This window comes from Oncorhynchus keta, chromosome 22 (genome assembly GCF_023373465.1).
Source record: "Oncorhynchus keta strain PuntledgeMale-10-30-2019 chromosome 22, Oket_V2, whole genome shotgun sequence".
Lineage (NCBI taxonomy): Eukaryota > Metazoa > Chordata > Actinopteri > Salmoniformes > Salmonidae > Oncorhynchus > Oncorhynchus keta.
The window spans coordinates 40,595,909-40,617,779 of record NC_068442.1 but is presented as its reverse complement, the minus strand read 5'-3'; the positions used below and the strand labels follow the sequence as shown (position 1 = coordinate 40,617,779).

General features: G+C 44.2%; 1 protein-coding gene across 1 annotated transcript in view; it reads right to left on the bottom strand.

Annotated features, from left to right (window-relative positions):
• The window catches only part of LOC118401485 (adenomatous polyposis coli protein 2-like), a 43,132-nt gene extending 26,548 nt beyond the window's left edge, over positions 1-16,584 (bottom strand). The window contains exon 1 of the mRNA XM_035799033.2: positions 16,421-16,584. The gene's annotated coding sequence lies outside the window, so the exon portion shown is untranslated. The remainder of the gene's footprint in view (positions 1-16,420) is intronic.
• Positions 16,585-21,871: the final 5,287 nt, after the last annotated feature.

The following is a 21,871-nucleotide window of genomic DNA, read 5'->3' as shown; positions in this document are numbered from 1 at the left end:
AGGCAGGGCAGGATGGATATAGGTCTATAACAGTTTGGGTCTAGAGTGTTATCCCCTTTGAAGAGGGGAATGACCGCGGCAGCTTTCCAATCTTTAGGGATCTCGATACGAAAGAAAGGTTGACCAGACTGGTAATAGGGGTTGCAACAATGGCGGTGGATAGTTTTAGAGGGTTGGAGAAGCTGTGGAGGCTGTGGCAAGTAGCTGCGGGGGGTGCAGAGCTGTTGGCCAGGGTTGGGGTAGCCAAGAGGAAAGCATGGCCAGCCGTAGAAAAATGCTTATTGAAATTCTCAATTATAGTGAATTTATTGGTGGTGACAGTGTTTCCTAGCCTCAGTGCAGTGGGCAGCTGGGAGGATGTGCTCTTATTCTCCATGGACTTTACAGTGTCCTAGAACTTTTTGGAGTTAAAGCTACAGGATGCAAATTTCTGTTTGCTTTCCTAACTGACTGTGTCTATTGGTTCCTGACTTCCCTGAACAGTTGCATATCGCGGGGACTATTCGATGCTAGTGCAATATGCCACAGGATGTTTTTGTGCTGGTCGAGGGTAGTCAGGTCTGGAGTGACCCAAGGGCTATATCTGTTCTTAGTTCTACAAAAGGGGCATGCTTATTTAAGATGGTGAGGAAATTACTTTTAAAGAACGACCAGGCATCCTCTACTGACTGGATGAGGTCAATATCCTTCCAGGTCGATTAGAAAGGCCTGCTCGCAGAAGTGTTTTCGGGAGCATTTGACAGTGATGAGGGATGGTCGTTTGACCGCAAATCCATAGCGGATGCAGGCAATGAGGCAATGATCGCTGAGATCCTGATTGAAAACAGCAGAGGTGTATTTGGAGGGCAAGTTGGTCAGGACAATATCTATGAGGGTGCCCATGTTTATGGATTTGGGGTTGTACCTGGTGGGTTCCTTGATAATTTGTGTGAGATTGAGGGAATCTAGCTTAGATTGTAGGACTGTCGGGGTGTTAAGCATATCCCAATTTAGTTCACCTAACAGAACGACCTCTGAAGATAGATGGGGGCAGTCAATTCACATATGGTGTCCAGGGCACAGCTTGGAGCTGAGGGGGGTCTATGTCAGGCGGCAACAGTGAGAGACTTATTTCTGGAGAGATACATTTTTTAAATTAGAAGCTCGAACTGTTTGGGCATAGACCTGGAAAGTATGACAGAACTTTGCAGGCTATCTTTACAGTAGATTGCAAAGCCTCCCCTTTTGGCAGTTCTATCTTGACGGAAAATGTTGTAGTTGGGGATGGAAATCTCAGAATTTTTGGTGGCCTTCCTAAGCCAGGATTCAGACACGGCAAGGACATCAAGGGTTGGCGGAGTGTGCTAAAGCAGTGAGTAAAACAAACTTAGGGAGGAGGCTTCTAATGTTAACGTGCATGAAACCAAGGCTTTTACGGTTACAGAAGTCAACAAATGAGAACGCCTGGGGACATGCATGGCCTCTGATAACCTCCACATCCCGAGGAACAGAGGAGGATTAGGATGAGGGTACGGCTAAAGGCTATCAAAACTGGTCGTCTAGTGCATTTGGGACAGAGAATAAAAGGAGCAGATTTCTAGGCGTGGTAGGATAGATTCAGGGCATAATGTACAGACAGGGGTATGGTTGGGTGCGGGTACAGCGGAGGTAAACCTAGGCATTGAGTGACGGTAAGAGAGGTTGCATCTCTGGACACACTAGTTATGCTGGGTGAGGTCACCGCATGTGTGGGAGGTGGGACAAAGGAGGTATCTGAGGCATGTTGAGTGGGACTAGGGGCTCCACAGTGAACCAAAACAATGATAACAATCCTAAACAAAAGTATACAAGGCATTTTTGACATTAGTGAGAGTCATAAAGTGAGACATAAAGCAATCACAGGTGTTGATTGGGAGAGCTAGCTAAGACAACAACAGCTAATCAACTAAGACAACAACAACAGGTAAAATGGCGATGATTGGGCAGAGAGGGTCAGTTAACTACACAAGGCCTGAGTTTGAGGCTGGGGCCGACAGATAAACAAAATAAACAAAATGGAGTACCATGATTAATGAACAGTCCAGCAGGCATCAGCTATATAGCCAAGTGATCATAGGGTCCAGCAATAGATGAAACAGGGAAGCCGCCAGGTAGTCGTTACTACACTAGCAAGCGAGACACGGCGTTCAAAAAAAGTTACCATTCCGGGGCTAGTAGAAGCGTCTGCTCCGATGTCCGGCAAAGGCCGGTTGGGGGCACAATGGATGGAATTATGTCGGCAGACAAGTCGTGATGGAGCGGCGGGGCTCCGTGTCGACAAAGGGTCCAGGCCAGTTGGCAAAAGAGGTATTGTAGCTGGAGTAATTTTGTTTTCTAGCCAGGAGATGCGCCTGGCTAACTAATGCTAACTAATGCTAGCTTCGAGTGTTATAGTGTTATAGTGTTAGCCACTATAGCCACTCGGTAGCAGCTAGCTAGCAGCAATGATCTGCTGCAAAGGTCCAGAGCTTACGGCAGGAATCCGGTAGTGTAGTGGATTCTAGTCGTGTTAGTGAAGAGTTCGGGAGGCATCAGCTATGTAGCCGACTTATTATAGGGTCCCCTGAGCATGCTGGGAGATGGGCCTGGCTCAAGGCTAGCATCGGGGCTGGGCCACTCGGTGACAACTAGCTAGCTGCGATGATCTGGAGTAATGGTCCAGGGCTTATCAAATCAAATCCAATTTTATTTGTCACATACACATGGTTAGCAGATGTTAATGCGAGTGTAGCGAAATTCTTATGGTAGGAATCCGGTGTTGAAGTGGAGAAAAACTGTCTGGCAGACTGGCAGGCTGGCAAGTATTATCCAGGCTAAAAGCGGCTGGTGTCTGTGCTAAAGGTAAAGGCCACTAGCAGTGGCTAACAATGACTAGTAGCTAATTAGCTGGTTAGCTTCTGATGGAGGTTCTGGCTATAAGGTCTAAAAATAGCAGATCCGTATCACATTGGGTGAGGTGGGTTGCCGGAAGGTATATTTAATTTAAAAAATGGAAAAAGAGATTGAAAATGTATTGAATTATATACAAAAAGACGAAAAAGACAAAATGTACAAGGGAGAACGACAAACGTCTGCATTGCTACGCCATCAAAGTCATCATTGGCCTCATGGTGAAATCCCTGAACGGTTTCCTTCCTCTCCGGCAACTGGGTTAGGAAGGGCGCCTGTATCTTTGTAGTGACTGGGTGTATTGATACACCATCCAAAGTGTAATGAATAACTTCACCCTGCTCAAAGGGATTACTCAATGCCTGCTTTTTAAAATGTGTACCCATCTACCAATAGGTGTCCTTCTTTGTGAGGCATTGGAATACCTCCCTGGAATTTGTGGTTGAATCTGTGTTTGAAATTCACTGCTCGACTGAGGGACCTTACAGGTAATTGTGTTGGATACAGAGATGAGGTAGTCATTCAAAAATAATGTTAAGCACTATTATTGCACATAGAGTGAGTCTATGCAAATTATATGACTTGTTAAACACATTTTTATTCCTGAACTTATTTAGGCTTGCCATAACAAAGGGGTTGAATACTTATTGACTCAAGACATTTCAGTTTTTAGTTTTTAATACATTTTTAATACACAAATTTCCACTTTGACGTCATTGAATATTTTGTGTACATAATTCCACTTTGAATCCATTTTCAATTCAGGCTGTAACACAACAAAATGTGGAAAAGGTCAAGGGGTGTGAATACTTTCTAAAAGCACTGTATAAACAACATACATAGAAAGAGCAATGCTTGGGGCTTTTCCATACATATAAACAACGGCCACATCTGTCCTCTCTGCAGTGTATGGTTGGTAGCAGATGGTACACAGAGAAACGTATCATCTGTCAAATCAAGTTTAGCTCCGTTTTGATCAATGTTTGCGCTTGGCCGAGCCTGTATTCACTCTGTGTGTGGCCATTCAATATGCTACAAAACACACAGACACAGGACTAAAAGGCAGCGAGCGTCTATCCCGTTTTCAAGCCTCATGACATGGTAACACAGATGCTCTGTGTTTTGTTTGAGCATCTTGTTAATCTGGTTAAGAAACTGTTATTGGTACAGATATTGGATGTTATTATGGTATAAGATTTTTTATTTAACTAGGCAAGTCAGTTAAGAAGAAATTCTTATTTACAATGACAGCCTACTCCAGCCAAAACCAGACAACGCTGGGCCATTTGTGCACCGCCCAATGGGACTCCCAATCACAGCCAGATGTGATACAGCCTGGATTCGAACCAGGTACTATAGTGACACCTCTTGCACTGAGATGCAGTGCCTTAGACCGCTGTGGCACCCGGGAGCCTTGCTGGTTAAAAGTTGAATACCAAACCATATCAAATTGACATTACAGCATACTTATTATAGTTACTCATGATTTTAAAACCTCTGTGTCCATCAATTATGTATGCATCAAATTCATAGATTTTGTCTGGGCTATGTTCTTTGATGATTTGGATCTCTTTTTACAACATCAGAAATGCTGTCAGTGAGGGAATACAGCGCAGCCATTTTGATAAATGACTGTGTGCAGGGAGCCATTGCTGCTTTGCTAATGAGATTTAAAGGATTTGAAAGTGTATCATAAATATATGACGCATGCAAAAAAAATTGAATATGACTCACTTCTGGTGGCTTTAATGCAATTATATAGAAACAAATCAAATTCATCCCCTAGTCACCTTGACATCAATGAAAACAAATGAAGCCAGTACGCATTTGTGCATAATGCCTGAAGCAGTCAATCACTCTGCATTTTATGGAGACTCAGACGACAGTGACAGGTGTGCATTATTAACGCCTTCCTGCTCTTCATGACTGGTGATAACAGCACCTGCGACAGTGATTCTCCTGGGCCTGTAATTTCACACATCATTTTCAAGCATAAAGCTTGCATGGCAAGTAGTTTGAAAATGTAAACATAGCTGGCTTTTCAGGGAGAGCAAGCGCAACCGTCTGCCCTACTATTGTTCTGAAGGATCATGCCAGCCCACCTATTCCCTAATTACCCCCTGGACATGCCCCCTCTCCTGCCAACTTTGTTTGGTTAGCATGTTTGTTATACTTTTACATTTCTCCTTAGTTATGGCACTTTGTCTTCTATGTTAATGTGTTGTATCTACCTCTCAGTGGAGGCTACTGAGGGGAGGACGGCTCAAAATAATGGCTGGAATGTATTTTGATACCATTCCACTAATTCCGCTCCAGCCACTACCACAAGCCCATAACTTGTATCACAAACTAACCTACCTGCTTCAGAAGCCATCAAATCTCCATCCTACTTCTTGTGTCCTTGTGCTGGGCTTAATTGTTAGTTAATAAATACCCTGAACTGGAAAACCAAACCATTGTCTCCAACAATGATGCACCATAGTGGCAACATCACTCCTTACCTAGCCTCCTTATAGTCCACCCTAGTCATTTTCTTTAATTATGGAATTATAATGATTGCTATTTTTAACAAAGAAATTATAGTTAACGCAGCATTTATTTTTGTAAATATTATCTGGAGAATTTGTTTAACAATTACTCCTATGAGTACACACAGATACACAAAAAAGGGGTCTTATTCAATGGATTTTGACACATTTCATTTGAAGAGACGTTCATTCCTGCACAGTGTAGCCATCTGAATTGCTAAAGGACCTCGGCCAGTTCTTTGTCAGCCTGAGTGATGAGATTCCTCCCCGCAGCGGCAGTGTTGATGAGGGGGGAGGTGCTTTCCAGACATGAGAGGTATTTCTGCACACACCAGCACAATTCAGGCCACTTCTATATTACTGGGGAGGGCATCTACGCCTTTGGCGGGTCACATAGGTCAGGCTATGGACCACTGCTTTCGGGCAGGCAGGCAATGTCAGTGCGGAAAACCCTCCCCTGGAATAGCGTTGCATTTCATTACCGTGTGTCTGTCACCACTTAGGGAATTCACAGTGGAACAAAATAGAGATCAGGCTGATGTAGTATTGTACATGTTTAAATGTTTTATATTTAAGCAATAAGGCTCGAGGGGGTTGTGGTATATGGCCAAGCTTCACCGTAGGGATGGTGCAAGGTTTCCACCAGACGTGACCCTTGGCATTCAGGCCATCTGGTTTCTTATGGTCTGAGATTCCTTTAGGAGCCTTTTGACAAACTTCAAGCGGTCTGTCATGAGCCTTTACTGAGAAGTGGCTTCCGTCTGGCCATTCTACCATAAACCCAGAGGGTTGGAACAATGAAAGAGGTGGTATTTTTCCTACTTTTTTTCCATCAGTGAGTCGCATTTCTTTACACATTTATCTGTATCCACATATAGAGATAAGCAAGGCAATATGTACTGAAAATAGGCAGGTGCAAGATAATGTATGCATCCGGCCTGCACAAAGCAGCCTCAGCACGTCTAACTAATGGCTGTGGACATATGGAGAGACATCATTGGCCATGCCTTGAACACACCATTCTCTTTATCATTTCTAAGTGGGAGACATGAAACACATTTATTATTCTGCTGGACAGCTTTGAAGGCAGTGTGGCAGTGTGTTACTGAAGGCCAGCCACTGATAGTGAGTAGAGACAGAGAGGGGGCGTGCTGAATGGTGGTCCTAAGGGAATTCAATACAGTCGGTTGATTTTGCCCATTAGGTATCTTCCATCAAAGCAATATATTCATGAGCTGGCTTGCGGGCCAATGTTATCGCGACCTTCTTCCATCTTAATTGCCCCGGTGGCAAAAGCATTAATTGCAGTGACATTTGTCAGGTGATGTCTATTTCTCTGGCGTTTTTTTCCCTCCCTTTCTCTTTCTTCCCCCCAACATGGCTCTTTATGTTGTGTCCTATTTGCTGCTGGTGGGGCCGCAATGCATGCCGGGTAATCTGGAGGAGGAAATCGTCCCCAAGAGGAATATAATTCAGACGGAGCCGTGCGAGTGTTAGCGAGCCTGTCAATGGTGTGCTACAGTTCGAGACAGTTTCTATGGCAACGCTCAGAAAAGGTGGTAAAAGAGAGGATGAGATGAATAAAGGCAAACTAAGCAGAAGAGGTTTTAGGAGGGTAATCGATGTCATAGAGCAAAACAACGCCATATCATATACTCATATACTCTGTCCTGCAACCATGTTGGACATCACACCCCTGCTGTATGTGGTTAAGTGGGCATCTCATATAGTGTAAGGCTATTGATACAAGCTAAACGAATGCCACTGACATGATGTGCTGCCTACTTCACAACTGGTCTGTGCAGTTTCCATTCAGAAGCGCAATCTGACATGAAATGACTGTTTATTTTGATCAGTGAGTGACTAATATATGCAGTAGCCAGAGCTTACACAAACCATGACCTGGAAGAAGTCAGCCTTCAGCTGGCACTACTATCTCACCTACTGTGAGTAACACAGTACAAAGCAACTCTCTATGGAGCAGTGTGGCAAGATTAACCCAAATGGATTTATGGCCAGTTTAGGATTTTGTAAAAACCATGTTCAGACAATCTAAACAAACAAAGGGTAAAACCAAGCCTCATTCCACGCCTATAAGGTCAGGTTGAACATCAACCATGCTAGAGCATAGATGCCCCACAGCAGCAGTGGGCTAGGGCCGAGCAGTGCTGTGATTAGCTAGTAAGCTCTGTACAGCCGGGTCTTTCTATCTTCAGTCATGCAAACACAATAGGAGCCAAAGTTCTGAGCCACATCCACTGGATGCAACTGCCGCTTGTATAGCCAGCGAACCAAGTCAGGTGAAACAGAGGCTAATCAAGAGCACTTTCTCCTGACAGACGATGACTTAAACACTACATGGACATAAATGGGGATCTGAGTTTGAAAGAACAAGCAGACTTGGTTTCTCAGTATTGTCTGTTGTGGTTAAGCAGTCAAGGGCTCAAGTCCAGGGGTCCATGAGTGTTAGTCGGAGCCAAACAGGCTGTTTGTTGCCTCTCCCATCTTGTTTTTCCTAATTATGGTAATTTGTTTAAGTAATTAGCTACTAATAGCAGGTTTGTTGTCTGTCAATGGAAGCTTGGTACAAAATAATTCATTCCCTAGTCGAATCCGTAAAAACATTCTTACCACAACTTAAACTTTAGTAACAATATTGTTATTAGTAATGATTAATAAAAACTCGTAATTATTTATAATACAAATACTGAACTTCTGCATGTGTTTCAGTCTTAAAAAAAGATTAGTAGTAGATTTGCATTATCATGATTATCATAGCTATAGGTTTACATTTATTACGCTATCACTATTATTATTACATTTTTTACAGTGTGAGTCATCGATACAGTAAACGAAGGCCATGAATGTGAGCCGGAACAAAGAAAAGGAGTAGTATACATAATAGGATTCTCCCCCAACCAACACGCCCGCCCACCACTGCTGCATTTCTTCCTACATCACCCTGTCACTCCAAGACTATCTGGTTACCACGACAACGGCACCTGCCAGTGAAGATGTCGAGCCTGAGAATCTCTCTCCTCAACCAGGCTGTCTTGTCCTTGTGCACAATTGAATAGAATCAATCTTAACATACTGTAGGTGTAGGTTAAGAATCAACATTGCTCTTACAGTAGGGCAGTACCATGGGCGCGTTCAAGGTGTGGATGTATGTCTAAACCGCTATTAAGTATTTTGCTAGTATAAAATGCAATAGAATAATAGCCATAGGCTACGGATTAACAATGAGGCCTTGCTCAGGTTGTTGGAACTATTATTATGGTCAATTTGGTCCAAAACATATAGTCAAACACAGGTGTTTAATGAAAACTAGTTCCTATACGTATGAAGCAGTATAAGGGACATTTTCCATCTTACATGAAATGCATCACCACAGCCCCATTTTCCAATAATGGAGGAACCCACTTCCATGGATTGAGCATGGGGTCAGACCAGCCCATACTGACAGGTAAAAGGCCAGGTAATATACTGTCATTCCAAAACACTTTGATTGACCCAAGTAGGAGGAGCATTTACAATTTCATCCAAAATGAAACCCAGAAGATGAATTATTCAGATATTGTAAACCGGGGAAGAAGTCGTGCACTGATCAAATGCTTATTCTCTAATGGTAAAGTTATGTGTGGTTTCCAGACACAGATGTTTTTCTTCTTTCAAAATGGTGACTGTCATGACAAGTGGACACATGCTAAGCTTACAGAAGGATTGTCCTCGGATGGGGAAATATCATAGAGCAGTGGGTTTTTTTATTGAGCTAGCACATAGCTTACACAGCATTGTCAGCACATACAATAGCTAGCACATAGCTTACACAGCATCGTCAGCACATACAATAGCTAGCACAACATATTTAGTAGGCCTTCTTAGCTAGAACATTGCTAACGTAACAGCTAATGCTAACAGCACAGATCTTTGCTAGCCTGGAACTGACTGGCCATCCCACCATCCCAGCTTAGGGAATGGACTGTAAAAGCTAGTCTGATTCTATCAGTTTGTCACAGCTGGAATTGACTATTCTGTACATGCTCACTATGTGAAGAATCAATACGGTGTTATCATCAGAGTTGACTGGAATTCACTTGCCAAAAAGCCTCTCAGCGACCTTTGACTCTGTGCACAAGTTCTTAAAAGACCCAGACACAAAACGATCTATCTCTCTGGGGACAGGTCCTTCAAAAGTGACCGCAACATTTTGTTTTCATCAATTACATGGATGTATTACATGTCAGATGTAAAGGGAGATATGCGCATGGCAAAAACCACTAAAGAAGATCGCATAATCTTAGTGACACGCCCTGGGCCTTTTGTTTATACAAGCCTACAACAAGAAGGGAAAGGCTTTTGCTAGCTATAGCTGTCTCTACAGATTCTAAAACCATAAAATGGGTCCCAATGACAGACATATGATCAAATCACATCAAATGTTATTTGTCACACTCGCCGAATACAACAGGAATTTGTATTCGAATACTTACTACAACTTCTTATGGCTGGGGGCAGTATTGAGTAGCTTGGATGAATAAGGTGCCCAGAGGTGCCCAGAGTAAACTGCTGCCTTCTACTCAGTCCCAGAAGCTAAGATATGCATATTATTAGTATATTTGGATAGAAAACACTCTGAAGTTTCTAAAACTGTTTGAATGATGTCTGTGAGTATAACAGAACTCACATGGCAGGCAAACACCTGAGAAAAAAATCCAACCAGGAAGTGGGAAATCTGAGGTTTGTAGTTTTTCAACTCATTCCCTATTGAAGATACAGTGGGATATTGGTTATATTGCACTTCCTAAGGCTTCCACTAAATGTCAACAGCCTTTAGAACCTTGTTTGATGCTTCTACTGTGAAGTGGGGGTGAATGAGAGGGGAATGAGTCAGAGGTCTGGCAGAGAGCCGCAAGCATAGTCTCGCGCGCTCATGTGAGAGCGAGCTCTGTTCCATTGCATTTCTACAGACAAAGGAATTCTGCAGTTGGAAAATTATTGAAGATTTATGTTAAAAACATCCTAAAGATTGATTCAATACTTCGTTTGACATGTTTCTACGACCTGTTATATAACTTTTTGGACTTTCTGTCCGTACTTTCCGCTGGACTTGCACGCGCGTTGTGAGTTTGGATTTGTTTACCAAACAGGCTAACAAAAGGAGGTATTTGGACATAAATAATGAACTTTATCGAACAAATCAAACATTTATTGTGGAACTGGTATTCCTGGGAGTGTATTCTGATGAAGATCTGTTGACTACACAACTGTTGACTACACAACATGGCGGATATCTGTTTGGCTTGTTTTGGTCTCTAAGCGCTGTACTCAGATTATTGCATGGTTTGCTTTTTCGGTAAAGCTTATTTGAAATCTGACACAGCGGTTGCATTAAGTAAGTGAATATTTAAATGCTATTTCTGACCTCTGTTGACTACACAACATGGCGGATATCTGTTTGGCTTGTTTTGGTCTCTAAGCGCTGTACTCAGATTATTGCATGGTTTGCTTTTTCGGTAAAGCTTATTTGAAATCTGACACAGCGGTTGCATTAAGTAAGTGAATATTTAAATGCTATTTCTGACCTCTGTTGACTACACAACATGGCGGATATCTGTTTGGCTTGTTTTGGTCTCTAAGCGCTGTACTCAGATTATTGCATGGTTTGCTTTTTCGGTAAAGCTTATTTGAAATCTGACACAGCGGTTGCATTAAGGAGAAGTTTATCTAAAGTTCCATTTATAACACTTGTATTTTCATCAACATTTATGATGTGTATTTCTGTAAATTGATGTGGCTCTCTGCAAAATCACTGGATGTTTTTGGAACTACTGAACATAACGCGTCAATGTATACTGAGATTTTTAAATATAAATATGAACTTTATCGAACAAAACATACATGTATTGTGTAACATGAAGTCCTATTAGTGTCATCTGATGAAGATCATCAAAGGTTAGTGATTCATTTCTCTATTTCTGATTTTTGTGACTCCTCTCTTTGGCTGGAAAAATGGCTGTTTTTCTGTGAATAGACACTCACCTAATTGTTTGTGGTGCTTTCGCCGTAAAGCCTATTTGAAATCGGACACTGTGGTGGGATTAACAAGAAGTGTATCTTTAAAATTGTGTAAAATACTTGTATGTTTGAGGACTTTTAATTTATGATATTTCTGTTGTTTGAATTTGGCACCCTGCACTTTCACTGGCTGTTGTCATATCAATCCCGTTAGCGGGGTCTCAGCCATAAGAGGTTAATTTTAACCAACAATGCAGTTTTAAGAAAATAAGAGACAAGAAAAACAAATAATTAGTTAAAGAGCAGCAGTAAATAACAATAGCAGGGCTATATACAGGGGGTACCGATACAGAGTCAATTTGCAGGGGGCACTGGTGTAATATGTACATGCAGGTAGAGTAATTAATGTGACTATGCATAGATAATAACAGAGAGTAGCAGCAGCATATAAAAGGGGGATAGCCAGTTGATTAGATGTTCAGGAGTTTTAAAGCTTGGGGGTAGAAGCTGTTTAGAATCCTCTTGGACCTAGACTTGGTGCTTCGGTACCGCTTTTCGTGCGGTAGCAGAGAGAACAGTCTATGACTAGGGTGGCTGGAGTCTTGAACAATTTTTAGGGCCTTCCTCGGACACCTCCTGGTATAGAGGTCCTGGAAGGCAGGAAGCTTGGCCCCGCTGATGTACTGGGCCGTACGCACTACCCTTTGTAGTGCCTTGCAGTCGGAGGCCAAGCAGTTGCCATACCAGGCAGTGATGCAACCCGTCAGGATGCTCTCGATGGTGCAGCTGTAAAACCTTTTGAGGATCTGAGGACCTACACCAAATCTTTTCAGTCTCCTGAAGGGGAATAGGTTTTGTCGTACCCTCTTCACGACTGTCTTCGTGTGTTTGGACCATGTTAGTTTGTTGGTGATGCCGAGGAACTTGAAGCTCTCAACCTGCTCCAGTCTTGGATATGACGGTACAAGCTTGGCACACCTGTAATTGGGGAGTTTCTCCCATTCTTCTCTGCAGATCCTCTCAAGCTATGTCAGGATGGATGGGGAGCATTGCTGCACAGCTATTTTCAGGTCTCTCCAGAGATGTTCGATCAGGGTCAAGCCCGGGCTCTGTTTGGGTCACTCAAGGACATTCAGAAGCCACTCCTGCATTGTCTTGGCTGTCTGCTTAGGATTGTTGACTGGGGTGAAGGTGAATCTTCGCACCCCCAGTCTGAGGTCCTGAGCGCTCTGGAGGAGGTTTTCATCAAGGATCTCTCTCTGTACTTTGCTCCATTCATCACTCCCTCAATCAGAGCATGATGCTGCCACCACCATGCTTCACTGTAGGGATAGTGCCAGGTTTCCTCTAGACGTGATGCTTGGCATTCAGGCCAGAGTTCAATCTTGGTTTCATCAGACCAGAGAATCTTGTTTCACATGGTCTGAAAGTCTTTAGGTGCCTTTTGGTGAACTCCAAGCGAGCTGTCATGCCTTTTACTGAGGAGTGGCTTCCGTCTGATTGGTGGAGTGCTGCAGAGATGGTTGTCTCTCTGGAAGGTTCTCCCATCTCCACAGAGGAACTCTGGAGCTCTGTCAGTGTGACCATCGGGTTCTTTGTCACCTCCCTGACCAAGGCCTTTCTTCCCAGATTGTTCAATAAGGCCGGGCGGCCAGCTCTAGGAAGAGTCTTGGTGGTTCCCACTGTGTTCTTGGGGACCTTCAATGCTGCAAAAAAAATGTGGTACCCTTCCCCAGATCTGTGCCTCGACACAATCCTGTGGAGCTCTACGGACAATTTCTTCGACCTCATGGCTTGGTTTTTGCTCTGACATGGACTATCAACCTTATATAGACAGGTGTGTGCTTTTCCAAATCATGTCCAATCAATTGAAATTAGCACAGGTGCTCCAATCAAGTTGTAGAAACATCTCCTGGATGATCAATGGAAACAGGATGCACCTGAGTTCAATTTCGAGTCTCATAGCAAAGGGTTTTTCTATTTTTAATAGATTTACAAAAACATTTAAAAACCTATTTTTGCTTTGTCATTATGGGTTATTGTGTGTAGATTGATGAGGAAAGAAAATTATGTAATCAATTTTAGAATAAGGCCGTAACGTAACAAAATGTGGAAAAGGCCAAGGGGTTTGAATACTTTTTCGAAGGCACTGTATATACAAAAGTATGTGGACACACCACCAAATGAGTGGATTAGGCTATTTCAGCCATACCCATTGCTGTCAGGAATATAAAATCGAGCACACAGCCATGCAATCTTCATTGACAAACATTGGTAGTAGAATGCCCTTACTGAAGAGCTCAGTGACTTTCAATGTGGCCCCGTCATAGGATGCTACCTTTCCAAGTCAGTTCGTCAAATTTCTGCCCTGCTCGAGCTGCCCTGGTCAACTGTAAGTGCTGTTATCATGAAGTGGAAAACTCTAGGAGCAACTAATGCTCAGCCGCAAAGTGGTAGGCCATACAAGCTCACAAAAAGGGACCGCCGAGTCCTTAAGAGCGTAAAAATCACCTTTTCTAGGTTGCAACACTCCAAACTGCCTCCGGAAGCAACGTCAGCACAAAAACTGTTCATCAGGAGCTTAATGAAATGGGTTTCCATGGCCGAGCAGCCGCACACAAGCCTAAGATCACCATGCGCAATGCCAAACATTGGCTGGAGTGGTGTAAAGCTCACATCCATTGGACTCTGAAGCAGTGGAAACACGGTCTCTGGAGTAATGAATCACTCTTCATCATCTGGCAGTCCGACAGACAAATCTAGGTTTAGTGGATGCCAGGAAAACACGATCTGCTCCAATGCATAGTGCTAATGTCATGTTCTGACCATAGTTCTGTTATTTTATTCTTTGTTTTAGTATGGTCAGGGCGTGAGTTGGGGTGGGCAGTCTGTTTGTTTTTCTATGTTGGTTTTTGTGTTTGGCCTAGTATGGTTCTCAATCAGAGGCAGGTGTCGTTAGTTGTCTCTGATTGAGAATCATACTTAGGTAGCCTGGGTTTCACTGTTGGTTTGTGGGTGTTTGTTTCCGTGTGACTGTACTGTTTCGGTTTTGTATATTTTCACGTCATCGTTTATTGTTTTTGTTCGAGTGTTCAAAAAAAACTCCATATTAATGCTCATAATGGTGGAATGAGACGAGCAAGTGGTCATGTAGTGTAGTAGCCCATCCCTTCCCTAAATAATCATCACACTATATAACATTATGTAAGCGCCTTCCATGTTGAGGCCTTTTAAAGCCTGGCGATGCTTAGTTTCCAGGCCTAAAGGGGCTATGAACCGATGGTCTGTTTAACCTGGCAGTTCTCTCGGTGGTCAAGTTCAGTTCCATTGGGCAGTTTTGTCCAGACAGTGTCCAGACAGCTCAGAACATCATGACATACAGTTTTGCCGCTAGTTAACCAACTGCAGTGGGGAAGTGAAAACTGAGAAAATAGCATTGGATTCCTGGATGTTGTTGTGAATGCTTGATATGAGACATATATAACCGGTCTGAAATGGCTGGCTAGTTAGCGGTGCACACTAGTGGCATTTCAATCGGTGACGTCACTCGCTCTGAGACCTTGAAGTAGTTGTTTCCCTTTGTAGAGCGATAGGTAACAACCATTCATGGGAGGCAGTTGTTGATATGTGCAGAGGGTCCTTGGTTGAAGCCCGGGTTGGGGCAAGGACAGGGACGGAAGCAATACTGTTACACATACACAGATGGCAACAGAACAAATAGGGCACAGCCACACCCTAGTTGTATGATAGAAGCCACTCACAGGATAATCAAAGCCATGGCCACAGTGGGTGGCCAGTCCCTAAGAGACTCATTTGTGTAGGATCTGTACTGATTACCATTGTGTCTACAGTGAGAGGATTGATTTAAAAAAAAAAAGGTATTAAAATGTCTTCTCTACTTCTGGGTTTACACATTATTATTCATGTAGTATTGTGCTGTATGTGGCTACTAATTTCCTTTGCATACAATATCTATTTTTCTAATGAAGTGTGATGTAATTTGACACAAATGTCACAAAAAAATATATTTTACACTGATGAGGTTCCCGTGATTGATTCAAACTGACAAAAATAACCTAATTGTATTAACTTTTTGTGTGTGCATGCATTCTAATGTAAATTCGATACATTTTGTAATCCACAGGCTACAAAATAAGGACAGACACACACGGAGCCTCCTGCGCATCAGCCAGTACAGCTCTAAATGTCTATCCACCATTCTCAATAATCAAGTGTAGGCCTTATATCTCTGGAATTTACCATGGAGGCCTAATAAAAATGTAACTGCTTAAAACAGCATGCATTGTTGTTAAACATTGTGCATATCCATTTGGCCTTACATTGCTCAGCCAAACAACTTAATAAAAACAACTGCAATTAGGAGTCCATCAATCACACAACAGCGATGGTCTACTGTTTTCTTCCATTGGCGTCGTCAAATAGGCCACCGCGTAGCTATGAAAATACACTAATTGATGTCAATGCAAAATATGTCCATGATTTATTGACGTCGAGTGGAGAGATGATCAGTTAGAGAAATAGCCTGCACATGTACCGTTTCGAAACCATCACATTAGGTCACCTGGACAAGCCACCTATTTCAATCGACCTTGCAATACATTTTCAGTACCTGCCTATACATTGGACAATCTGGGCTACAAATACATTTTTGCAGTGATGATTGAACATAAAATGCATTCAAGGCTAAAAGCGTCATGTGTATCTTGAAAAAACAAACACTTCCATGCATCCGCCTGTTTAACATTCTATTCGCATCAGGACTATTCTCCCTCTACTCAGCTCGCAACGTAACCAACCCGACCTCCATTTTCATGCAGCATCGTAAGAAACCGATAAAACAAACAATTCGTAGCTTTAAAATCTATGATGATGCAAAATCTACGATGATGCATTCGTTGCTGGCATGTAAAATAATTATAAGACATACAATTGTGCTTTATTCTTACCTCATTTCCCGAGCTGTGTTGATTTCAATAAGGTGTGGAATGAGACCTCGGGATTCTGCTGGAGTGATACTGAATTCGCCACTAGCAGATGCGTGTTACTGTTGTGATGCTAGTCTGTCACACACCACAACCTCTCTCCCTCTCTCTCGCGCTCTCTCTCGTTGTCTCTCAATTTCACTAAAACCGCTATTTATTTTTCTTGGTAGGCAATTTTGAATATAGGAAGTATTATAATGTGCTTCATACGTTCGGCGTAAAGACTGGTTAGCTAAATCTAAGCCTAAACTTTTAACTTTAACTGTAAACGTGTATATGGAAGTGCGGGAAAGCACACAGATGTCAGATTTGGTTCCCACCTATAATGTGTGCATCTGTGAATGATAATACTGTGCACATTTTGGTCGTATCAAGGCTTAGTTTTGACATGTTCTGCTCAAAGCTTGCCAGGGGTTGCTGTCCATGGTGCTGAACAGGTGAATGGCGACGCTGCCTTGCCAAGGGTTGCTGTCCATGGTTATGAACAGGTGAATGGCGCCGCTGCCTTGCCAGGGGTTGCTGTTCATGGTGCTGAACAGGTGAATGGTGCCGCTGCCTTGACAGAGGTTCCTGACCAGGGCAGTGGGGTGCTGAACGGACAGATCCCCTGAGTACTTTGCCTATCCAGGTATTATTTAGTTATTCAGTCACCTGACCCAACTCGTTGATAAATAATGAAGAAAGGCACATGACCCCGTTCATAATTGGTTAACCATGCGTCATTGTTTTGGAGGTGGGCGTTGCCTCCTATTCTTGCAATTTCTCAATTTACCACTGGAGGGAGACAACAGCTAATCTTTCGTGTCAGCTGCACCAAGAAAGGCTGTCTGGGAAATGTACAGACAGTGGCGCCATCCCCCTCACATCAGCGATGTTTTCTCAGTATATCGCAGTCAATGGGAAAATATGAGTGTCACAGGGTTAACGTTTTTGTTGTTCATCTCATGTCTGTCTCTCTCTCTCTCCACCTTTTTATTCCCACTACTTTTCTTCTCTCTCCTCCCCCTTCTTTCACCCCACCTTCTCTGTCTCTCTCTCCCCTCTCTACCCCTCCCTCACTCCCCCCTTTTCTCTCTCTCCCTCCTCTTTCCATTCTCTCTCCTTCCTCTCTCTCCCATCCCTCCTTCACCCTCTCCCTCTCTCTCTCCCCTTCCCTCAATCTCCCCTTTCTCTCTCCCTCCTCCCCCTCCATTCTCTCTCCCTCCTTCTTTCCCTGCCTCCCCCTCCTCTCGTCTCTCTCTCCCTCTCCATCGTCTCTCGCCCTCCTCTCTCCTACCTCTGTCTGTCTGTTGACTGACTCTCTCTCTCCCCTCCCTCCTCTTTCTCCCCCTCCCTCCCTCCCTCCTTCACCCCCTCCCTCTCTCTTGCACCCTCCTAATCCATTCTCTCTCCCTCCTCCCCCTTCTCTAATCTCTCTCTCCTCTCTCTCCCATCCCTCCTTCACCCTCTCCCTCTCTCTTCCCCTTTTCTCTCTCCCTTTCGCCCCTCCATTCTCTCTCCTTCTATCTCTCTCTGCCTTCCCCTCATCTCTCTCTCCCCCTCTCCCTACTCTCTCACTCTCCTCTTTCACACCTCTGTCTGTCTAATGACTCCTTCTCTCCTCCCACTCTCTGTGGGACCAAGTTTACACTGTGAAGAGTTCATTACACATGGTCAGATGCTGGATTGCGTTCATCGGGAGCGTCTGTTGAACGATCCCATGCGTGATTCCATCTGCCGATGTCACTCAAAAGCACATTAATTCTAGGTCAGTGAGGCCTACCTTTATGCCATTTAGTGGGGGAGGGGCAAATTAATCGTTCATTGTATTGTTAGGGTTGAGGCCTGAAGCCTAGCTTCATGTCCACTCCCACCAATAGAGAGAGAAAGAGAGAGAGAGAGCGAGCGAGCGAGAGACAGCGAGAGAGAGAGAAACCTGGGAGCTGTTCCTTCTGCACCATGCCACTCTGGAGCCACTATGCTATTTAACAGGCAGCAAACGGCATCCACTCACTGACACAAATGATGTGGCAGCCTAAAGCACCGCATGTTGGGCTACACTACATTAAACTGACTGACTTAAAGAACCCCATCTAATCAAAGATAATCATACACTAGATACACAAAAGTATGTGGACACCCCTTCAAATTAGTGGATATGGCTATTTCAGCCACACCTGTTGCTGACAGGTGTATAAAATTGAGCACACAGCCATGCATTGTCCTTAGACAAACATTGGCAGTAGAATGGCCTTACTGAAGAGCTCAGTGATTTTCAATGTGGCACCGTCATAGGATGCCACCTTTTCAACAAGTCCGTTTGTCAAATTTCTGCCCTGCTAGAGCTTCAAAAGTAAGTTCTGTTTTGAAGTGGAAACACAAGCTCACAGAATGGGACCACCGAGTGCTGAAGCGAGTAGTGCCTAAAACGAATCTCTCCTCAGTTTCAACGCTCAATACTGAGTTCCAAACTGCTTCTGGAAGCAGCGTCAGAACAAGAACTGTTTGTCAGGAGCTTCATGGAATGGTGTGTAATGGAAATAGTCTCTGTGTGTATCAGATCGTATGTTTAGCACAATGCTGTTTTGTAATAACCTGTCTTGGTTGGGTTCATGCGAGTGACAGATTGACTGCACAAAGAAGTAAACCACACTATCACTAATAAGCAATTTGGCAGTATTTGTAAAACATTATCTTGGGACTAGAAGAGTTATAACATTTCTCAGTTTCAAGGTTATATGACTTGTTTGTGTAGCAGTATAAAGGGACTGAAAGGGAACGCCCCTTTTCAGAGTTTCATCAGTCTTCTATTGAGTTTGTACGTTAATAAACATTACTTAATTTAGTTTGACTTTGAGTCCTTAGTGGTGAATTTCCACAACAGGGTTTCCATGCCCGAGCAGCCGCACACAAGCCTAAGATCACCATGCGCAAAGCCAAGCATCGGCTGGAGTGGTGTAAAGGTCATCGCCATTGGACTCTGGGTTTGGCGGATGCCAGGAGAACGCTACGTGCCCCAATGCATAGTGCCAACTGTAACGTTTGGTGGAGGAGGAATAATGGACTGGGTGTAACGGTTTTCTTCCGTTGAACCATATCAGGCCAAACAACAAACCCAACATAGAAACACAAAACATAGAATGCCCACTCAGCTCACGTCCTGACCAACGCTAAAACAAAGTAAACACAAAAGAACTATGGTCAGAACGTGACAGTATCCCCCCCACAAGGTGCGGACTCCGGCCACAAAACCTGAACCTATAGGGTAGGGTCTGGATGGGCATCTGTCCGCGGTGGCGGCTCTGGCGCAGGACGTGGACCCAACTCCACCATAGTCTTTGTCCGCTTTAGTGTCCTCCTAGGAACGGCGACCCTCGCCACCGACCTTGGACTGGCAACCCTACTAAAGGGCCCCACTGGACTAAACAAACTCCTCCGGACTGAGGGGCAGCTCTGGACTGAGGGGCAGCTCAGGACTGAGGGGCAGCTCAGGACCGAGGGGCAGCTCAGGACCGAGGGGTAGCTCAGGACCGAGGGGTAGCTCAGGACTGAGGGGTAGCTCAGAACCGAGAGGTAGATCAGGACTGAGAGATAGCTCAGGCTCTGGCAGATCCTGGCTGAATGACGGCTCTGGCAGATCCTAGCTGAATGGCGGCTCTGGCAGATCCTGGCTGACTGGCGGCTCTGGCGGATCCTGGCTGACTGGCGGCTCTGGCGGATCCTGGCTGACTGGCGACTCTGGCGGATCCTGGCTGACTGGCGGCTCTGGCGGCTCCTTGCAGACTGGCGGCTCTGGCGGCTCCTTGCAGACTGGCGGCTCTGGCGGCTCCTTGCAGACTGGCGGCTCTGGCGGCTCCTTGCAGACGGGCGGCTCTGGCAGCTCCTTGCAGACTGGCGGACCCTGGAGCTGGTGTAGTATGATTCAATCTTAGCCCTGTATTGATGCTTTGCCTGTTTGATGGTTCATCACAGGGCATAGCGGGATTTCTTATAAGCTTTCGGGTCCCGCACCTTGAAAGCGGCAGCTCTACCCTTTAGCTCAGTGCGAATGTTGCCTGTAATCCATGGCTTCTGGTTGGGGTATGTACGTACAGTCACTGTGGGGGGGGACGTCCTCAATGCACTTATTGATAAAGCCAGTGACTGATGTGGTGTACTCCTCAATGTCATAGGAAGAATCCCGGAACATGTTCCAGTCTGTGATAGCAAAACAGTCCTGTAGATTAACATCTGCTTCATCTGATAATTTTTTTTATAGACTGAGTCACTGGTGCTTCCTGCTTTAATTTTTGCTTGTAAGCAGGAATCAGGAGGATAGAGTTGTAGTCGGATGTACCAAATGGAGGGCGAGGGAGAGCTTTGTATGCATCTCTGTGTGTGGAGTACAGGTGATCTAGAATTATTTTCCTCTGGTTGCACATTTAACATGTTGATAGAGATTTGGTAGAACTGATTTAAGTTTCCCTGCATTAAAGTCTCCGGCCACTAGGAGCGCCAACTCTGGGTGAGTGGTTTCCTGTTTCCTTATTTCCTTATACAGCTGATTGAGTGCAGTCTTAGTGCCAGCATCTGTCTGTGGTGGTAAATAAACAGCCACGAAAAGTATAGCTGAGAACTCTCTAAGCAAGTAGTGTGGCCTCCAGTTTATCACAATATACTCCGCTTTTCGGTGGTCCCAATATACTTGTTTACAAATATTCACAGACCACCCCCTCTCGTCTTACTGGAGTGTGCTGTTCTATCCTGCCGGTGCCGCGTGTATCCCGCTAGCTGGATATCCATGCCGTCATTCAGCCACGATTCCGTGATGCATAGGATATTACAGTTTTTTATGTCCCGTTGGTAGGATATTCGTGATCTTACCTCATCTAGTTTATTGTCAAATGATTGCACATTGGCAAGTAATATTGACGGTAACGGCAGCTTTCCTAGTTGTCTTCTGCGGGTCTGGACGAGGCATTCGGCTCTTTGTCCTCTGCGTCGCTTCCTTTTGTGAATAATTGGGATGTCTGCCCTGTGAGTTCTTTGGAGAATATCGTGTGAGTCCTGCTTGCTGCTGTTGTTGTTGTTGTTGAAGAAATCTTTGTCTAATCCGAGGTGAGTGATCGCTGTCCTGATATCCAGAAGCTCTTTCCTGCCGAAAGATACGGTTGCAGAAACATTATGTACAAAATCATTTACAAATATCGTGAGAAAAACCATAATAGCACAATTGGTTAGGAGACTGTAAAACGGCGGCCATCTCCTCCGGCGCCACCATGATCTCATATGTATATATTGTGTTCTATACCATCTATTGCATCTTGCCTATGCTGCTCGGTCATCACCCATCCATATATTTATATGTACATATTCTTATTCCATCCCTTCACTTAGATTTGTGTGTATTAGGTAGTTATTGTGGGATTGTTAGGTTACTTGTTATATATTACTGCA